Source organism: Marmota monax, unplaced genomic scaffold (assembly GCF_021218885.2).
Source record: "Marmota monax isolate L192 unplaced genomic scaffold, Marmota_monax_Labrador192_F-V1.1 WCK01_AAM20220418_F8-fsc00078, whole genome shotgun sequence".
In the NCBI taxonomy this organism is placed as follows: Eukaryota; Metazoa; Chordata; class Mammalia; order Rodentia; family Sciuridae; genus Marmota; species Marmota monax.
Genome location: NW_026694865.1, coordinates 399,452 through 420,233, shown reverse-complemented (window position 1 = coordinate 420,233; position 20,782 = coordinate 399,452). Strand labels below are relative to the sequence as shown.

At 41.5% G+C, this 20,782-nt stretch overlaps 1 protein-coding gene across 2 annotated transcripts in view; it reads left to right on the top strand.

Moving 5' to 3' along the window:
• Positions 1–20,782, top strand: part of Thsd4 (thrombospondin type 1 domain containing 4) — a 628,562-nt gene that overhangs the window by 466,534 nt on the left and 141,246 nt on the right. The window lies entirely within an intron of this gene.

Below are 20,782 nucleotides of genomic sequence, written 5' to 3'. Positions count from 1 at the left end.
GGGGACCCCTGAGAAGCTTACACCCAGTTGTAGAAGACACAGATCAATAATAACCAGCATTATCTAAGATGACAGGTGAGCAGTTTGTGTTACCTGTGGAGAAGGAGAAGCAAGAACCCTGCCTAGGGAGATCAAGGAGGGCCTCAGAGGAAGTGACATTTCTGTCGGAATTTATAAGATGCTGCTTGCCAGCCCAGTGATGAAAATTTAGGCAGAGCCTACAGCAGGGGTAAAAGCCTGGAGTCAGAAGCATTCACAACAGGATTAAGGACCAGGAACAGGTCTGGAATGCTTGCATCCCAAGGGGTTCTGGATGTGGATGTAAGTCTGGGGAAGGATGGGAAATGGCTATAAATTAGACTGGAAAATTAGACAGGGGTTGGGTCTTGGATGCTTTGAGTTTGAGCAGTTCAGTGAGTGCCTTTGCCAAGAACTGCGGCTGGGTCTAGGCCTTTAAGTCAGTGCATGTTATATATCACCTGCAGCTAAAATGTGAGGATCCCAGGAGTTCTGGGTTATTTGAAAGGCATCCCTCTAAGCCAGTTCCCTGGAAAAGGATAAGCTCTAAAGGTTTGGGAGAGACGAGCTGGGTGGTCAGGAAAGGGCAAAGAGGCTTAAGACCATTGGAAAGGGGTCATGAATGACCAATATCTTTGTGCATTTGTCAGTATAATCATTGAAGGCAAATTGATGCCATTCGTAAAAGAGATAATGAGGTTTTCTAAGGCCAGATGAGCTCACAACTTTGACTAATCACCCTCCAGTGGGAACGATGCCAGATTCAACCTGCACTCCTCCAGCATAATATGGTACCTTGAATTGAAGGATTTCTACAAATGGATATTTCAAATGGAGGATCTGGAATTCAAAGAGCAGGCCAGAGGAAACCGGAACAGTGCCCCAGGCTCTGTGAGGCTGCTCAGATTGTTAGTGTGAGCTAATGCTTCTTAGACTTTTTTTCTAGGTGGACAACCCTGAAAGGGGATGGGTTCCACAGCACAGCTGTTGACAGAGAAAGAGGGATATGCAGCTGCTTAAACTTTCAACACGTTGCTGTGGGACTGGAATGGGAGGCCATTCAACTTCTTCTCACGTTTGCTCTGACTTCTGAATTTGACAATTGAAAGGGTCACACTCAGAAAGAGGCCCCAGATGTGAAATTATTTCCCCAAAGAGTCAGTGCGGTGATATGTTTCAAAGTCCAATCCAGGATACTCCAGAGAACTTGGAGCAAAATGGACAAGTGTTGCTTTCTTGGAATTTCTGATGGTTGTTAAATGTGGCTGAAGACAGAATGTTATTACTATCAGTAAGAAGGAGTTAGCAAACTCATAAATTGTGCAATAATTCTATCTTGAGGGATATTATTTGTCTAAATCAGGTCCTTATCACATGATCACATGTATAAACAGGGTAAAGAGTTTGTGGAGTCTGTTTCCTTAATTATAAAGCATAGTGACATTCACCTTGGCTAATGGAAGAGCAAAAGCATTTTCATTTGCTAATGACCACAGTTAAGGGTGTAACATTTGCACAAGCTCCGCTTGAATTCTCAGGAGTGGGAGAATTCAGAATCCTCTTAGTCAGGAGAATACAAGTCTCAAGGAGGCCCTGACGAGGTAGAAAAAAGGAAGCTGGGAATATGTCAATTGGATTTGATAATTAGCCATTGTCCTGTGTCCTCTAAATATTGGGATGGGTAACAGAAAGAAATAAATGGTGGCAAGGAAGTAAGAAGTAGGACAAGTTCTTCCCAAACACTTTTCAAAGAAGTGTTTGGAGCAAGATAGGAAAATATTTAACCTAGAGTTGCTGAGTTTTGGGGAAAGATAAAGCATTTCAAAGAATAATCATCAGGTAGCTTCTATGGTTAAAAGTTGTATTAATAAATATTCTCTGTGAACATTTATTAAGATTCACAGGGAGGACTGAGAAAAGGATCTATTTATTCCTTGAGTTCATAGTCTAGTCTACACCAATAGACCCCCATTCAAAGCACAGGTACATACATGCAAAGCCAGATGAGCCACACTTACATCTACATAAAAGAGTCATATGGGCCATTTGAGAATTTGGCCCAAATATGCTACTATTTTCCACCTAATCAAGACTGGTTTATTGAAAGTACCTGAGTTCTAGATGGATTTAGTTGTTTAGATGAGATATGCTCCTGTGTGTTGATAGAAGAAGACCCACAGAGCACCATCACTGGTGAGAGTCTGGATTCATAAACAGGTTGTGGAGGGAAACATGAAGATATGGACAGACCAGTGTTGCTTGGGTATATGTGGGAATTATTTCGGTGGGGAATTATAACAAAGGAAAAGAGGTTTGGGTAAAGAGATTGTGATTCACATATATGGCTCCATGTGTATCTTCTGACTCAAGACTCAATATTGTCAGAAGTAAGAAAAGATGACTGACATATCAGTAAGTCCTATTCCTATTATTAACAGTTGAGAGAAAAATGATATGGTTTAACCTGAAGAATAGGTAAAAGTAGGAGGAGGAGGCCACAATGCAAAGCTTTAGAAAATAAGGATAGACCTGTTGTGTGCCACTTGAAATGCAGAACTTGGAGCAATGGGTAGAAGTAAAAGGAACATTCAATGCACTGTAAGGTAGAATTTTCTAGAAAGTAAAATTGTCTCCAGATGCAAAGAGTTCCCTTCATTGCAAATGTTCTAGCAACAGTTGATAACACATACAAGAAGTGTAGGTGGAATTCCTGCTTTAGGTAAGAAGTTTGGACTCGGTGATCTACAACTTCAAGCATCCACAACAATTCCCTTCATTCAACATGAATAGGGTTAACTCTCTACAAGAAGCCTTTCTATATGAGGGCCACTATGTGGCAAAGCCCTTTGAATGCTCCATTCATATTATTTTTTAGGTCAGCTCCTTATAGTCACCAATATCTATAATAGAAACTAGAAAGACTAGTAAAAGTTTAACCATTAATTTAAAGTGACTTTCTCTTATTTATTTATTCTTATCAGTGTATTACAACTAAACATAATAGTGGGATTTACTACACTGTATTCCTACATCCACATTATGTAATTTGATCAATCTCATTCCCTAGTAAGTTCCATTTCCCTTCCATTCCCTCCTCCCTTCCTTGCTCTGCTCTACTGATCTCCCTTTTATTATTATTATTTTAATTAGTGCATTATTATTACAGATATAAAAGTGGGAGTTGTTCTGGTTACCAAGGAGTGGCCAATATATAATTATTTCTTTTCTTTTCTTTTTTTTTTAATACCAGGGATTGAACCCGGGGACACTTAACCACCAAGCCACATCCCTAGCCTTTTTTATGTTTTATTAGAGATAGGGTCTTGCTAATATGCTTAGGGCCTTGCTAGTTTCTAAGATTGGATTTGAACTCACGATCCTCCCGCCTCAGCCTCCCAAGCCACTGAGATTACAGGTGTGCGCCATCATGCCCAGCTGTAGTTACTTCTAATTATGAGAAAACAATTTGTTGCTTAGAGAATTGATTGACATCTGATCACGTGATATTATGGGGACTATCAGCAGAAATTTATAGTGATAAATCAATTAACATGAACTCTTCAAGATTTATTAAATTCCACAAATTCCTCTCCACTAGTTGCTTTTAGAATATTTAGTAGCAATCATCTTATCTTTTAAATAAAATCAGGTAGAAGTCAGAAATAATTAAAGGAAGCACATGAAATTAAACTATGAAAGTTTTTCTTAAATTATTTCAGTTTGAAAACTTTCCACCATCATTTAGATTTAACTTCCATTTTTGTCCTAATTTCTCATTGCCCACTCCTTTTCTTCTTCCTTTCTTTCACTTCCTTTTATCTTCTTTTCCTCTAAGCATTCGAAGTTTTTAAACTTTCCCAGGACTCAATTAACATCACTTAAAATTTTTTTGTGTGGGGGACCAACAAAGTCTTGGAGCTGCTGCCTTTAATACTCAGCTGGCCTGGAAACCAAATCTGTAGCCAAACATTTGGCTTTGGTTTAGAGGCAAAAGTCGAAAAAGGGAATTGATATGCAGGTGTGGTACAAAGCTGGTCTTAAAAATACAGATGTTATTACCTCTGGGCTCTGGGGACCTGGAATGAAATGCAGCAAGCCACCCCAGAGGTGAAACAATGGTCATAAAATGGTTTCTCGATTCGTGAGTTTTGCTGACCTGTCTCTCTGCAAAAGTTAGTGACTATTTAATAACACGAACAGCTCTTTGAGCTAAATTGCTAACATTTGGGGAGCAAGGTTATGTAAAACAAAATCAAATTATGAAAACAATTTTCCAGTTAGCACTGGCATTTCTTTATTTCTGTTTATCTTTTCCCTCAAAGGAGCCATTTACCAATCCTTACCCGGCTGGCAGGAGCTGATGTCCAAAGACCCTAAACAATCAGCACACACCTCTGAACAACAAGGGCCTTCTTTTCCATTTCTGGTCTTCGCCCAAAGCTTAGAAACACATTGAGTCATGGAAAGATCTAAAACCAAGTATCTAAAGTGGTCTTTTGAAGAAAATTATGATGCTCCTTTAACCCCCATTTTCATAAAACGTCTCTCTTAACCTAGTACCATTGGAGGTAGAGTTATTTAGATGTAGAACAGTGTGAACCCATCAGTGAAACTTAAAGGAAGAGATACTTTCTAGTAAAACTGAAAATATGCACATCATAAAAGCAAGCAAGCCCCCTCCTAGATGGAGTCTTTCAGGCAACTGTCCCACATGTACACACTTCAACAGCAGTTAAAATGAATAAACTAGGTCCAGAGTGTGGACATGGAGAGATCTCAAGAACAACAGAGGGAAGAAAGCCAGCTACCCGAGGTACATTACCATTATGCAATTTGTTAAATAAAACACAAAACATACATCCGAGTGCATGGATACATCCTGGGTTCACAGGCTGCTCTGGGGAGAGGGGAGGATGGAGAAGGGTACAAAAGTTTCTCTAACATTTTTAATGTGTTTCCTTAAAAAAAAAAAAAAAAGAAAAAAAAATATCCAAGCAAATATAACCATAACTTAACTTGATGGGTACTTGGGAATTATTTTCTATGCTTTTCTACATCTTTACATATTTTACAAATACAATATAAAGCCAAACCAGGATTTAAACACAAAGAATGAAGGCAGTGTGGAGCACCCAGGAGGGCTATCCCTAAACCCACCAGAGCAGAGCTCATTGGCATCTGGGAAGACAAGCCAAGACCCTGATCTTCAGAAGACAGAGGTCCCAGGAGAGTTATGCGTAAACCAACTCATTATTTTTTCCTTTCAACAGCCTGCTCCAGAGATTCTATAAATGCTTACTGTTGAATGACTTGCATCCTGCTCACATCCTGCTTACCGGCACAATGTTTTTAATCCCACTTGGTGATAATATAAATTAAAATTTCCTTTGTCCCCATCTATTCTGACACTTTGCAACTTTTCTCTGTGCATGATATTCAAATGTAGAGCCCCCAAATAGGACATAGAAACAAATAGGATGGCCCACTTTTTACTTTAGGGAGAACTTTATTTGACAGGTGGGAATTAATACAGATGGAGTATACCTAATCCAAAAATTCAACATCTGAAATGCTCTAAAGTTGAAAAATATTTGAGCATTGATATAGTGCCACAAGTAGAAAATTCCACACCTGACCTCATGTGACAGGTCACCATCAAAACACAGGCTCATTAAAAATGTTGTATGAATTACCTTCAGCCTATATATGTAAGGTATAGATGAAACTTAAATGAATTTCATATTTAGACTTGGGTGCTTCCCCCACAGATGTCTCATTGTTTAAATGCAAACATTCCAGACTCCGACATCCAAAACATTTCATGGTCCCAAGTATTTTGGATAAGAGGTGCTCAATCTGTGCACACATGTGGGAGGAGGTCTGTTTGACAGTGATTGCTCTTTTTTTTAACTCATTCAGTTAACACCTAGTTGGAAATCCTGACTAAGGTTTGAAGTTGTTTAAATATGTTTTAATGCCATGCCTGTTCTGGGTGGATATTCAACATATTTTTAATCAAAGGTGACCAGCCTTTAAGACTATAATTACATATGTCTCTTAAGAAATTCTTGTGAAGCCTAGAAGCCAGTCAGAAGAAAAATGTCTGAAACCCTGCAAGTGTACTGATGCTGTGGTTTCAAGGTCTTTGAAAGTCCTAAGGGGGAGGCATGCAGGAAACAGCCCAGTGTCTGGGGTCAGGCAAACCAGGCTTTGGATCCCAACTCTGACTTGGAAAAAAAAAGGAGGGGTAGGAATTAAGGATGATAAGTAATATCAAATACTTAGTACAGCATCTGACTTGTTCTTGATATTTGAAAGCTTCATAGTTTCTTCTTCCTTGTCCCTGTCACAAAATACAGGTAGAGATATATGAACGCTGTGCTTATCCATAAAGACCCACAACTTGTGCATCATGCATTTACATAGAAAAATTATTGGTCCAGATGGGTATTCCCAGATTTTGCCTGGACATTTTAACCATAGATAGGTTCCTTACCAAAATGATGATCATCTTCTCAAATAATGACTTGTCCCAAGGAGGTCATCAAGAGGAGCTCAGTGTTCTACCCCAGTGACTCAGCTGATGCTACCCCAGTGATAACTGTGGTAACAAATAGCACAATTAGATCTATGAATTCTGTGAATAACATTGTGCAAGGCTAAGAAGGGAAAGCCTAGGGTGTTTGGATACAAGCTGCAAACATCCCATACCATCCCTCCTACCTCCTCCCTCCACAGGTGCCCTGCCTCACCGACCACCATTGCTGATAGGGACATATGAGCTCTCAAGTAGGGTGGATGGTTTAAAAGATTAACACCACTGGGGTTAACTTCTGGCTGGTGGTCTAACCTGCTTTCTAGTCTCCCTATTACCTACTCCCTATTGTATCCTCTTGGGCAAAAATCTTCTTTGGCCCTAAATTTCTAGATATTAAAAATGGGGATGTAGGATGCTTGATGAGATGATACACATTATACATGTTCTTTGCATGTATAATTAAACACTAAAAATACTGCGTGTTGTTGGTTCTAAAATGTACATTTTTTTTCATGTTTTAACATCTAGGAAGTTGGGATGCAACTTAGGGTTAATGGTAATTTAGACGTCTGGGAAATGCTATATATAATTAAATGTATGAAGGTGCGGAGAATAGATATAAATTGAGAGCTTATATAGGAAAAAATAAAGGTTGCTCTCAAAATATTGACTGAAAACAGAAGCATGCCATACTTTTAACTCCAGTGGAGATGGTCCACATGGAAAACAGAAGAGGAGCTGCTAGGACAGTTTTTCCCAAGACTGGTTTGGGTGTCCCTCAAGGTCCCTTTCAACCCTGAGATGTTTGTTATGCCCTGCTAACTTTATTTCAGTTATTTGGTTAGCTGTCTTGCATACTCATTCGTTAATTATAAAACATTTTAGGAAAAAATGGAGGTTGTTTATGGGAACTATTTGGTAATATTGTAGCCATTAAACAATCCTTTGTAAATTTCCTTTGGAGTGTTAAGGTATTGATGATCTGATTAGTTCAGTGTTACCAAAGATACTGCATAGTAATTATTTTCAAATAGGTATATTTGTACACTGAAACTATTGTGAAAGTATTTTCCTATTTGTGGATGGCTTTCCAAGTCTTTAGATTCTTGTAGAAGCTCAAGAGTCCTTTGCACGAGCACAGCACCATATAACACAAAATAGTTTTATTCATACTGTAAATAAATGAATCATCTGTGTGAATTTGCACTTAGCAATAGAGGAGATATAACTGCTAATGATTTTTTTGTTGTGGTGGTTGAGCTTCTATGCAGAATAAGAAGCCATTGGTTATTTATAAATTAACTTGTTACCAAGCTTTGTTAGTGATCATGACACATTATTTGTAGTCAGTGTCAATTGGCTGTTAGCCTGGCTGAAAATTTGAAGCAATTTTGAACCTGACCATCTCAGGAATAAGGCCCAGAAGTGTGGAGCAGTTGATTTTGGAGAAGCTACTTAGAAAGTGAGTCCCAGTGGAAAAATCTGGGATCATTTATTCAAAGGGCTGGGTTTGATTTCTGAGTTTTCCTAATTGACAGTAGAAATCTCATTCTATCACATGTGCCATGAATTTGTTAGTCTGAAGGAATTAATCAAAATGCTATTTCTATAAACATTTTTATTGATTCATCATTTTTGAAATCATGCAATTTATGAGTTGGTCCTATTTTGGGTAATAGCAATTACTTATGAAAGCTGCTAGATAGTTTCTGTCAAGTTTAATTAAACCTTTTCTGCTGAGAGACTTTTTCAAGAGTTTGTGAACTGTTGACTGTTGATACTCTGCCCCACGTATTACTCATAAACTGGAATCTCTACCAGCAAAAATAACTCAGAGGCATCAATCCCCCAAATCTGGAAGCCAGTTGACTCCTTTTAGACAAATTCCATATGTCTCCTTACTTCATCCCAGCTCAGCATTTGGTCTTGTGTGTTATTTATGGGTGAGATTCACTTTTTTAATCCTAATATGTTCTAAGTCTTTTCTTTCTTTTGTTTTCCTTGAAATGTCCATCGCATTATTTTACTACCATCCATTTGTCATTTTTAATGATACGGAAAGTATTTAAGAACCAATGAAAAAGCCCAGAAAAGCAATCTTTATAGGAAATACTGATAAAGAGATTATCTGGGGAGATTTTTGACTCAGTTATAAAGCCAGAGGACATCTTCAGTCATGCAGTGTTGGGAGTCGGGGAGAAGGTTAAGGGAGGTGAAAGCTCAAAACAGGGATAGCTGTGGAATTGAGAGGAAGTTGATTGAGGGGGTCCACTTGGTGCTGGGCAGGGTTGGATTGACAAATAAAATAGGAGAGAGTGATCCAGACTAAGTGATGGTTCCAGAACAATGAAGAGGAGTCTTCTCCATCAGAACGATGGTTGGATGGCTATGGCAGTGACCGTTTATAATGGTCTTGGTGACCAGGAGTCCCTGAGGAATTTCCAGTGGAGTGAAAGCTAAATTTTAAGAGAGTTAATTTGGCACCATTGGAAGGAAAGAATAATAGTGAGCAAAATTGAAAGGCGGGAAAACTAGTTTCTACTGTAATAATGAAGGAGTAAGGTGACAACTAAGGTCCCCAGGGTAGTGCCAGTGTTAGGCCTTTAACAACAACGGCAGTGGCTTCTCATTCAGGGCCACATGTCAGGCATTGTGCCAAGTGCTTTTTGTAGTTTAGTTCACTTAGTCATCACAGCCTCATGAGAGAAGTACTACTGTGTCCCAAGTTAATGTTTTATTCACCACATTTAAAATCTTATTTGATTTACCCATTTCCAAAGCCAGTCTTCTAGACCTCCTCCAAGAACCACCTCCCGACTCTCCAATGGAAATTTATATGTAAATTAAAATAAAATTTAAAATGTATTTTAATTGAATCCCATTTTGCAGGTGAAAAAAAATGAGATGTAACAAAGTTAAACGATTTCTCCTAGGTAATTGGTAGCATTAGATCTTTGACTCTGCCATCTGATACTTGAACCCGTGCTATCAAAGAGGAACATTAGAAATATTTGAAAGGTAGAAATGAAAACTAGTCAACATTTATTTTACTTAGTACTGTATTGAGTATTATGTTGTTTTTGAAAGAACAGTATTTTTATCATAAGCATTTATTATAATCAGACAAGTTCTACAACGGTGAAATAATTCATGACCCAGACAGATGTCATGGATTGGGATTTGTGTGCAGAGATTTATTTGAGGGAGTGCCCAAGAATAACACCCTCGTGGGGTGAGAGATGCAGGAATGGGGAGATGCAGGAATGGGAAGATGCAGCAGAGACCTCACCTGATCCTACGTGGAAGTCTGGAGCCAAAATAACCTTTCAGAATTGTCCCAATCAAGGTCAGCAAAGGGGCAGGGCTTTTACACCCCTCCATCAAGCAGTGAGTGGATGGACGCTGCTGCCCCCAGAAAAGGAGGATAGCTTTTGAGCAAAGCAGCCTCCTTCTGCTGATGCCAACTTCCAGGGAGGAACTCAGCTGTGACTCTCCAGCTTCACCCTGAAGTGAATCTGGACGACAGCTAACAGCACCCACAGTAACAAAATATAAGGGCATGTTGTATTGTAAACTTCCTCTCATCAACATGTAAATGCCTTCAATTGCACTTTGGGGAAATATTTTAAAGTACATTTTTGGTGAGAAGATTTCCAATAAATATGTCAATTCATTCATTGCCATGGAGTGGTGGCCTTAGTTCTACATGAAAGTCATCGATATGGAAGGCATTTTGTGTGTAGCCTAATTGAAACACGTTAGGGGCTCATTTGGTGTTAATGTGTAAATCCAATACTGTTTCCACACCTTCCCTTGTTTTATGATGCCTTGTTTAAACACAGGGCTAGTCTGGCTTCCTTGTTTCAGTCAAAACAAAGCCATAGAGTGTCCTCATGGCCAGAAATCCAACTTATATGGTCTCATGAAGTCATCCTTTGAGTCCATTGAAAAGGCCTGGCTAGCCTTGCCAACAGAAAGAAGCCATGTGAAAGTTGTCCTGTGTCAGAATAATCTGGGGATCTTGACAAATACTAAGCACACAGGTGCTTCTGGGCTGTACCTCCAAGGGATCTGGATCTTAAAGGCTGGGGTGGGATCCAGGCATACTTACTTTTTACAGCTTGTAAGATTCACCAGAATTTGAGAGCCTCTCTTTAGTGGGTGAATGAGACTTTTGATCAATTCACCTGTTCTACGAGGTCCTTGAAGGTGAGATCGCCCATTGGATAAACTGGGGGCTCTTTAACAGGTTGACTCTCAAAATGAAAGATCTTCTTAGAGGAAGTATGAAGTACCATCTAGAAATGAAAAGGAAGGTGAAGATAAGTTTGAAAAACTCTACCCTTAAATAAAAAAGAACAAGAAAACACAGAACAGAGTTAAGAACTAGAGACCAGGGATAGGGACTATGAAAAACCTCTAAGATTCACAGAGCTTCTCAAACTTCCTTTATTTCTTTTCATAACCTTATCCATTACACTTAGATGAAAATGGCTCTCATGTTTCTCTTGATATGATAGCAAATAAGCCGGAACATGTAAACAAGGATCTGTGTCTCTTTATTCTTTATTTTTATTTATTCATGTAATAAGCATTAATTTAGCAGTCACCATACTCTGAGCACCAAGTAGGAAACTAGGAGTGCAGAATGGGGGTGGTCAATGCTTGCCTGAAGACACTAGGGAAGAGGAAGGGACCAACGGATGATAGAGTGCTAAAGGTGAGTGGCAGGGGAGTTGGGATAGCACAGGCTGCCTGTCCCTGACCTGCTGGAGGGTCAGAGGAAGCTCCCTGGAGAATGTCTAGAGGGATCTTCAGGACTGGAAATGACAAGTAGGAAGTGGATTATCCATTCCAAATTGTGGCCCATCTCTTCCTTCTTTAGATCTTCTTTTTATATCATTTAAACTGACTTTTATACCTTTTCCACAAAGATCTTATACAGTGTCTGTGAGCTTAATTTCAAATCCTTCACAGAATTTGATGTTATTGGGAAGAGTGTTATTTTATATTCTTTTTGCAGTTGGTTATCATTGGTTATAGAAAATACAGTTGATTTTGGTATGGTACTGCATAGCTTGCAAACTCATGGCTGGCCCTCTCTGACTAGTTTTAAGATTTTTTTATTTATTTATTGTGTTTTCTTTTTCTTTTTTTTTTTATTGGTTGTTCAAAACATTACAAAGCTCATGATATATCATCTTTCATACATTTGACTCAATTGGGTTACTCCCATTTTTACCCCATATACGAATTGCAGAATCACATTATTGTGTTTTCTATGTAGACAAACATATCATTTGCAAACAATGGTAATATTTTCTCATATTTATTTACTTCATCCCTGTGTCCATTGCACTGGCCAGGACTTCCATATCTGTATGGCATGGTGATTGTGGGTATCTTTCTTTTCTTCCAGAGCTTAACCCATTACATTCCAAGCTTTCAATTCTGTGAATATGTCAATAAAATTGACACAGGTACATGTTGGAGGCCAAAAATTATAATCTAGGGCATAAACTGTGTCCCACATCTGGGACAATAGGATTTAATGGGTTAAAAGGAATGAGTCTAAAGTTTTCTCTCTTAAAATTGGTATTTTTTATGGGTACATTTTGGTAAATAATAATTTTGGGGTTCCAGAAACACCCTTCTAAGTTTTTCAAAGAATTTTAATATTAAATATGAATTGAACTTTAATAAATACTGTCTTTAAATTGCATCTTTTAAGATACTCATGTGATTTTTTTCTTTAGTACCAATGGTGGAATGAATTACGTTGATAATATATAATAAATTGTGAATGAATTATGTTGATAGATTTTATCAGATTTTGTACTATCCTTACATTCTGAAATAAAAGTCACTGGAATATAATGTATTAATACACTGCTGGATTTCATGAACTAGTATTCAAGATTTTGCCATTTTAAAGTAGGGCACATTCCCTCTTCTTTTGCTGTTTTTATCCAGTTTTGGAATCAAGGATATTAACATCATTAAATGAGATGGAAAGTCTTCCTTTTTCTATAATCAGGAACAACTTTGAAAGTGGGACACATGTGCCTTGAATGTTTGGTAGGGCTTATCTGTCAAACTCTCTGGGCCTGGTGTTGGGGAGCGGAAGGTGTGGCATAGGTGGATTGTCTTATTACTGTTTCCCTTACTGAGTGGATATGGGTCTACATATGTTTTCTGTTTGTATTTTGTTAGCTTTGGTGCCCATTTTATTTGTTAGGTATTCCTGGAAGGAAAGGATGGTGTCCCTGTGGGGGTTCCAGGAAGAGAAGTAGTGCCCTGATGGCCCTCTAGGGGGAGCCTTCCTATCACTAGGCCATCAGAAGGAGTGTCTGTTAAGGGGACTTACATGCTCATCTCTGATCAGTGTATGTGTTTGTCCTAAGAGAAATTCTCAGGAGGAAAATGTTTGGTTCATGTGGGTTTGTGTAGTATGAAAAATTCTGATGTCTTCACGTGTGACAAGAGTTAATAATTCTTAATTCTGTCATTGGGTTGTTTTTTTTGTTTGGGATTTTTTTTTTTTTTTTTGGATCACTGACTTGGACCCCAGGTAGTAATGAACCATTGCTCCCCAATGACTTCTTTGGTAAAATCTGAGTTTACATAAGCTCAGGCCATACGTTGTTGGCACCTTGGCTGTAAATGGCAACCCTTTCATTGGATGAGAAGTAAGTTTATCATTGAGAAGGACGGTGGCTATCAAGTGGCCAATAACTTGCCTTTGGAGGAGCTTGACCAGAGTTGTGAGGGGGCCAGAAATCTCTTGTGAAGACAGCCTGTGATCAGGACCACCCTTGTGATAGACATCTTACATTTAAAGATTGTTTTTAGTGACTGTGTTGCACAGGGCGGTACGGGAAGCAGATTGAGGTTCAAAATAAAGAGATTTTTCCAGCTGAGCTGTGAGTCCTCCTTTGCTGGAGGAGTTTATGTGGAGGATTCAAAAAGAAAATTTCCAGGGCTGGGGATGTGGCTCAAGCGGTAACGCACTCGCCTGGCATGCACAGGGCACTGGGTTCGATCCTAAGCACCACATAAAAATAAAATAAAAGATGTTGTGTCCACTGAAAACCTAAAAATAAATATTAAAAAAATTCTCTCTCTCTGGCTCTCTCTCTCTTCTCTTCTCTTCTCTTCTCTCTCTCTCTCTTTTTAAGAGAGAGAGAGAAGAGAGAGAGAGAGAGAGAGAATTTCCTAGTTCAAAGCAGAAATTTAATTTCGTCCATGAAAAGGAAACTCAGGTGAGGGCCACAGGTAGACTGTGCCTTAAGAAAAATAATGTTATATGAAGGGTCACACGTGGTCAACCAGACCAACATTCACTGGCTTTTCTACGTTCCAGACACTGCACTGGATAGTTTTATATCCATGACCTCTTTAATGCCTCATAACAACCCTGTGCATTTTTTAACTCCATGTTATATACGAAGATACCAAAGATCAGAAAAATTAAGTCATTTGCCCAAAGTTGCACAGCAATAGAAGAAGCAGGATTTGAACCAAGGCACACTGAGTCTAGGCTCATTTTTGTGGAGACCAGGGCGTGTGTACATATAAGTCTCATGGGGATCTTAGTAAAGTGTAGATTCTGTTTCAGGAGGTTTGGGAGGGGCCAGAGGATCTACATTTGTCATGAGCTCCCAGGTGATGCTGGTGCTGTTGGCCTACAGGTGACACTCTGGGTATCAAGGCTGTCAGTCATTTGAGAATTGAGTTATCAGTCTTCATCAGGTTGTTCAGGATTCTTCAATTGCACATGAATTTGATGATTGTTTGCCAAATGAGAAAAGTGAGAGAATGAGGGAAATGGCCCTGGAATCCATACAAGTTGGGGGACCCTTCACTTGACTCTGTTGAGGGACCAGCAGAGCCTCCCTGGGAAATGAGAAGAAACGATGGATCTCGGGACGGTCATCTCATCGTTCCACTAGATCTGTGGATTGCCTTCAGTGATTTGGACACTGTTTTAGACACATGAGCTGTGAAGATAAACAAGACATTTGTGTAATCTACAAGAGTGAGTCTAAACCAAAACAGTTATCACGAGGTTTGGTAACGTGTGTAGTTTATGATTTTCCTGGCCCAAACCCTTGGAGAATACCCTAACTTTTCTCACTCTGCCGCCCTCTATGTACAATCTGTCACCAGGTTGGCTCAACATGAATAAACAGTGTAGTGGAACTGCCAGAAACTAGCGAGGCTCCGTCTGCATGAACAGAAGTGTCCTGAACCAGCTGTGGAACAGTCCTGCTCCCCCTGGCCGGTCAGTCTAAGGTTGCACCACTAACGGGCTTCAGATATTAGGACCTCTTTCTTGGCGGGAACTGTGACAAACTGGGCCTCTTCCAGGGAAAAGCAGCCAGACAGGGGAGGAGGCCATGTCCCTGTTCAATAAACTAGCAGAATTGATCCTGCTTTGAGGCAGAAGAGCCCCGAGGACCCTGAGGGCCTTTCCCCAGCTGTACCTCTGCCTTCATGTTCCTTCTGTCTTTGAGGCCACACTCAAATACCACCCTCCCTGACTGCCGCACCAGGAAGCAGCCTTCCCACCCACCTGCCCTCACATATTCCATATCTGTTTCTTCTCAGCCCCAAACACCCCTTGGCTTCATCTCTAGACTTATTCTGTTTGTGGAAACACTTTGAGAGGCTCAACTCTAGAAGAAATCATATATACTACTCTTGAACCCCCCCCCCCCCCCACACACACACACACAGAATTATTCCCTTATGACATCAGTTGCCTGACTTGCCTCATGGGAGGCTTTACTAAGTTCCACTACACTTAGTAAAGCCCCCAGCCCACCCCAGCCCACCCCATATCTCACACCTACTGTTTCACCAGCCTCCCTGGAAGCTTCTCCTTGCTTATTTACCTTCCCATCCTCATCCCAAATAAATTCATCCTGTGTGCAGCTGCTAGTGCATCTTCTGGGGTTTTTTGCTGGCAACCTCAGCACTCAAGATCTATTGCTTCTGGTCACTGTGCCTGCAGAGCAGGATAGCCAGCCCTCTGTGAGCAGTGATGGTTTGGCTCTGGGACCCAGGGAGGTTCCTCTGCACCTACCCACAAATGCACGTGGCCAGGCCCCCTGTGTGCTCAGAGGGGCCTCTGTCCCCCTTGGCCAGCTTCCTTCCTCCTGCCTCAAGTTGGAATCACTCGATATTTTCCACTCTATGAACCTCAAACTTATGTCTTTGAAAGTTGGCTCTCAATCTTGTTCTTCCTTTTCTTCAAATTTGATGCTTTGCTATCTAACCACACTCCAAAGCTCCCCCAATAAAAAAGAAAACAAACAGTCCAAAAGAAAAAAAAAAGACTCTCTGCTTTAATCATCGCTTGCTGTCTTGACTGGTGCTTCAGACAAGCACTTCTTAGGCAAATGGATGACCACATGGATATTTCCAGGGAGGGGAAGGGGGGCATGGTAAATTGGCACAGAGCTCGGCTCCGGCTTGTCACGGCACCGCCTTTGATCTTTAATTTGAGCCATTCTAGGCAGGGCTCAGAACACTCTGAAAACACACTTTGTGATTAAAAAATGTGCGTTACATCAGCCAAAACATTTGTTTATATTTTACCCCCAATTTCAGGGTTCTTGTTTCTTGTCATGCTTTCCTTGAGAAATTTCTTTATGTAATTAAAGAGGTGTGAGTGCCCTGAGCATGACTGCGCAGGAGAACACGAAGCTCACTCCCTTCTCTGAGGTCAGAGAGCGGCTTCCCCCACCTTTCCAGGCATGGAGTCCACAAGGGTGTGGCAGAATGACCTTCCCCACACATATCCAGATAGAAACCACAGCCCAGCCTGTCCAGGCAAGAAGGGGCTTTGCAGAGATAGATGCTGCCCTCCAAGCAGGGCCTCCCCTGGCCCTGAGGATCCCTTTGCAGATGGAGGGATTTGAATGCAGAATGTGCGTCTCTGAGTCTCCATTTCTGCTGCTACAGGGCTCCTCTGCAGAGGCGCTATTCACCTTTCACACTGACCATTCTACTTGACAGAGGGTGCACTGTGCATTCTAGCATGTTCAGTGGTGTCCCTGGCCTCCACCCACCAGATGTCCACAGCAGCTCCTCCCTTACCAACAAGTGTCCAATCAAAAATGCCTCCAGACCTTTGCAAATGTCCCCTGGGAAAGCAGATCTCTGCCACTCGAGAAACACTGTGTTGCGTGAACTTGAAAGAGGAGCCCACTGGTAGGAGGCAGGGTCCATGAGACTCGGGCAGTGGGCACACAGCAGGATCACCTGAGGAGCACTTAACCAAGTACCATGGCCAGCCCCGTGCCAGAGCAAGTCAGTCAGAGTCTTGGGGACAAGACCTGGGCATTCTGCCTTTGAAAGGCCCCCAGAACAATTCTAGGACACACTCAGGGTTGAGAGCTGGGAAGGCAAGGCTGGCCTCATGACCTCCATTCATAGAAGAGCAGGGTTACGGACATCTCAATTTCATTAATAAGAGAGTCAGAAAAGAAAGGCTGAGGACAACAGGCAGCCCTGCTGAGGCCTCAGGTGCACTGTTTTGTTTTTCCTTCATGGTCAGAACTCTTGAAATGAAAGACTGTGCTCTTCAGGGACAGCAGAGAAGGAAGGGCTGTGAGACTGGGTGACATCTCACAGCTGGGCTCTGAGAGAGGAGAAAGGCTCTTGGAGATTTTAAAGGAAAAAGTGGGTGGAGTCGTTGAGGCCTCTGGGAATAAAGCAGGCAGAGACAGGCCGGGGGGAAGTAGCCCTGCCACTCAGAGGTCAGCTCTTCTTGGCCACTTGTTTCCAGTTGATGGGACAGGAGAGAGCTTCCTTCAGCAGTGTTGGCTCAGGGTCTTGTGGGGACGCATCATCTTCCTCTGTCACTCATCAGATGCATGCTAAGGGGAGAAGAAAGGTGCTCTAGTATTGTCTTTCTAGGTTTCTATCACAGGACACTATGTCCCCAATCCAGATATTTTGCACTATTATTTTCACTATAGCAGGGAGAGTGTGTGTTCACTTCCTGGCTCCATGTCTTACTAACTGAAAGATATTAGAGAAGTAAGCGACTTGACCTCTCTAGGTATCAGTTTTTTCATCTGTAAAATGGGAATAACAATCATACCTATTTCATCGAGTTGGCAGAAAAATTAAATGAGATAATCCATGACAAGCATTGGGTGTCCTACTCTCTGAATCTTAGTTACTAGCATTAGTTTGGCCTTACCATCCAGTGGGTCAAGAAGTCCTGTTCTCTGTTCCTTGGAAATGCTATTTGAAAATCTACTTCCCTTGTCCCTTTTGGCATTGTCTAAGTCTGTGCTCCCACTTACCCCTTCTGGAATGTCTGCCTTTCTCAGCCACCCAGCTGACCTCTCACCAGGTGTTTTTGGATCATGTGAGTCCTAATTAAAGTTTCCAGGGTTGTTTGCAACCAACAGGCTGAAATTCAAACGCCACATGGGCTGGACCTGCTTCTTTGGCTGCTCCGTGGTCCCCCAGCACGTTGGTCTGGTTTCCCATGACCGGAGTGTGCTGAAAGGCTTCCCTCGCTGTGTTTAAGCGTCTGTGTGTTTTCAAGTCACTCTAAGTGTTGGTCAAATGAACTTCCCTATCTATAGTTTATATGCCTTGGACTGAAGTGTTGCACTTTTTTTTTTCTTATTATGTTTTAAAGTTTTGCTTTCCCACCAAGTGCTGTAAGTTATTTGGAAGCATTGCCTGGTCCTGATTACTTTCTTTTCTGCATCTCACATAGGGCCTTGTTTATTTACACTAACAAGAAGACTACACTAACGGCTTACGTGTGACATTTCTCCTGACTACACAGAGGCCAATGATGAAGGCTAATTCCCGAAGTGAGAGGAAGTTGAAATCCAGGTTCTTTCAGTCCTTGTTGAGCTGGTTGCGGTCACAAGCTTCCTAAATGACACGCCTTATGAAAGGCAGTTACTTTATCACAGGTCTCCTGAGTTTGGCATCTTACCTCATAGCCTGTCCTTTTGGGGGAGTCAAGAGGGGACAGGAAAGAAAAAAAGGAGAGGAAGGAGGGAAGCAACTAAAAGACCAACTGCCTCGAAACCAAACTCTTCAGAACTTCAGGGCATTGGTTGACCTTCAACTGAAAAATGCTTCCAAAAACATTTGGTTGCATTGTTCTAAAAGCCAGAGTCTTCGGATTCTTGTTCTCAGTCAACAGCCATCTACGGGGTATGCAGATGACCAGCCCCAACTTTGAGAACGATACCACTGAGGGCGAAGATGGGTCTAATTGGGAAGCACTGTGCCTTGAATTAGAAACAGTGTTTCCTGTCTTTTTTGTTTCTTTTTAAAAAATAATGTATTTTCATTTTTAATTGACACATGGCACTTGTACATATTTATAGGGTATAAATGTGGCATTTCAATATGTGCATACGATATGTAATGATCAGCTCAGGGTAATCAGCATCTCACCCCAGACATGTATCACTTCTCCATAGTAAGAACTTTTAAAACCCTCTCTACTAGCTATTTAGAAATATTCAATTAATTATGGTTGACCATAGTTACCCAACTGTGCCACAGAACTTAGTTATTCCTCCTACTCACCTGTCCCCTCATGCCCATTAGCTCTCTTTCCGTCCCTCCACCCTCCAGGCCCTCCCCAGGCTCTGTAACCAATACTCCACCCACTCCTTCTTTGAGATCCACTTTAGTTTCCACATGTAAGTGAGAGGGCATGATGATGTTTGTCAGTCATGTTTCTTTTAAAGGGACAAATTTTGATTCCTTAGCCATCTCACCTGGATATTTGTATAAATTATTCATATTTATCTTCCAATTAATTTGGTTTCCTGCTGGGTATTAACAATCAAGTTGTGAACTTATTTGTCTGTTTCCCTCTGCTAGACTGGGAGGCAAATCATTGAAAGGAAGGTCAGGGCAGCACCGTGGGGATTTCACAGCAGCTCAGCCGCACTTCATCCTACCTCTGCTGCTTACCAGCTCCCTAGCTTGGGAAAGTTATTGGATTGTGCAAAATTGATTTTTGTCACCTGTTGAAGGACAGGACTGTAGGTGCCACCTCATCGGGTGGTTATGAGCATCGAGTGGGACAGAGTGAGTGAAGTACCTGGTGTAGGGGGGTCTTGGCACACATGACCCATGGCCACAGTGATGAGTGGTTTGTGTGAGTTCCTTGAGAACCTGGAGTCTTGTGTCTGCATCACCAGCTTCTAGACTAATCTCTGGGGATGAACATGTCTGGGAGGAACCCTGAGCATCACGCCATACCCTCGGTTCTGCGCTGTCTTCGGCATGAGTATTTAGAGAAGCCTGAGCACAAACAAGACCCAGGGGCATGTCCAGTACTTTGGCCATTGCTGGACAAGTGACATTCTTAAATCCCCCAGGTGATTTGGGAGATGGGATCTTCCCTGAGAATCATTTACAGATCCCTGAGGAATCATTTACATAAGAGACCAGATCAGAGAAGAGCCCTGGGGACAGCCTCACTGAGGGGACAGGAGGAACGCGTTGAGGAAAGATATGTCAAAAGAAAGAGCAAAGCTCACCTCAGAGGTCAGGGAAGAGGGTCTTGAAGGAGAGGATGTGTCCCTGTGCCGAGGAAGGCAGCAAGGTGAAGTGGGAGACCATTCCATGTAGGCTGTGTGGACACCTATTTGGGTCACTCTCGTGGGTGCCCAGTGTTAATACTGTCGCAACATGCCATGTGTTTATTTTTCTGTTCTGCCTAGTGACACTCTAAGAAACTCCATACACCACCCAATGACAACCGTCCTAATGGCTCTCAGCTGGGCTGCGGTTTGCTCACTATTGTTAACACACAAAAGCTCTAGCCCATTAAGATGGCCAGTGCTTTCCTGCCATCTCATGGCCTTGTGCTCACAAACATTTGATGCTATTTAAAGCCCCTTCTTTACAAATATGCTTTGGTCTACATTTGGGCAGAGCCCATTAATTAAGGCCAGATTTGAAGCTCTCAGAGCTGTCACTTCCATTAATTGACCACAGGGAATGTAGGACTTCATTTTTCCAGAGATAATTTGGACATCGGAGAAAAGCCAAGATCCTTGTATCCCCGTGGCACTTACCTTGACTTCCAGCCTTCTAATGAAAAAGCTTCTTAGACAAAAAGGGACAAAAAGACTCTTTCATAGAAACCATTAACATTCTCTGCCAAGCAGGAAATTTATTGGGTGGGAACACACACACACACACACACACACTCTCACG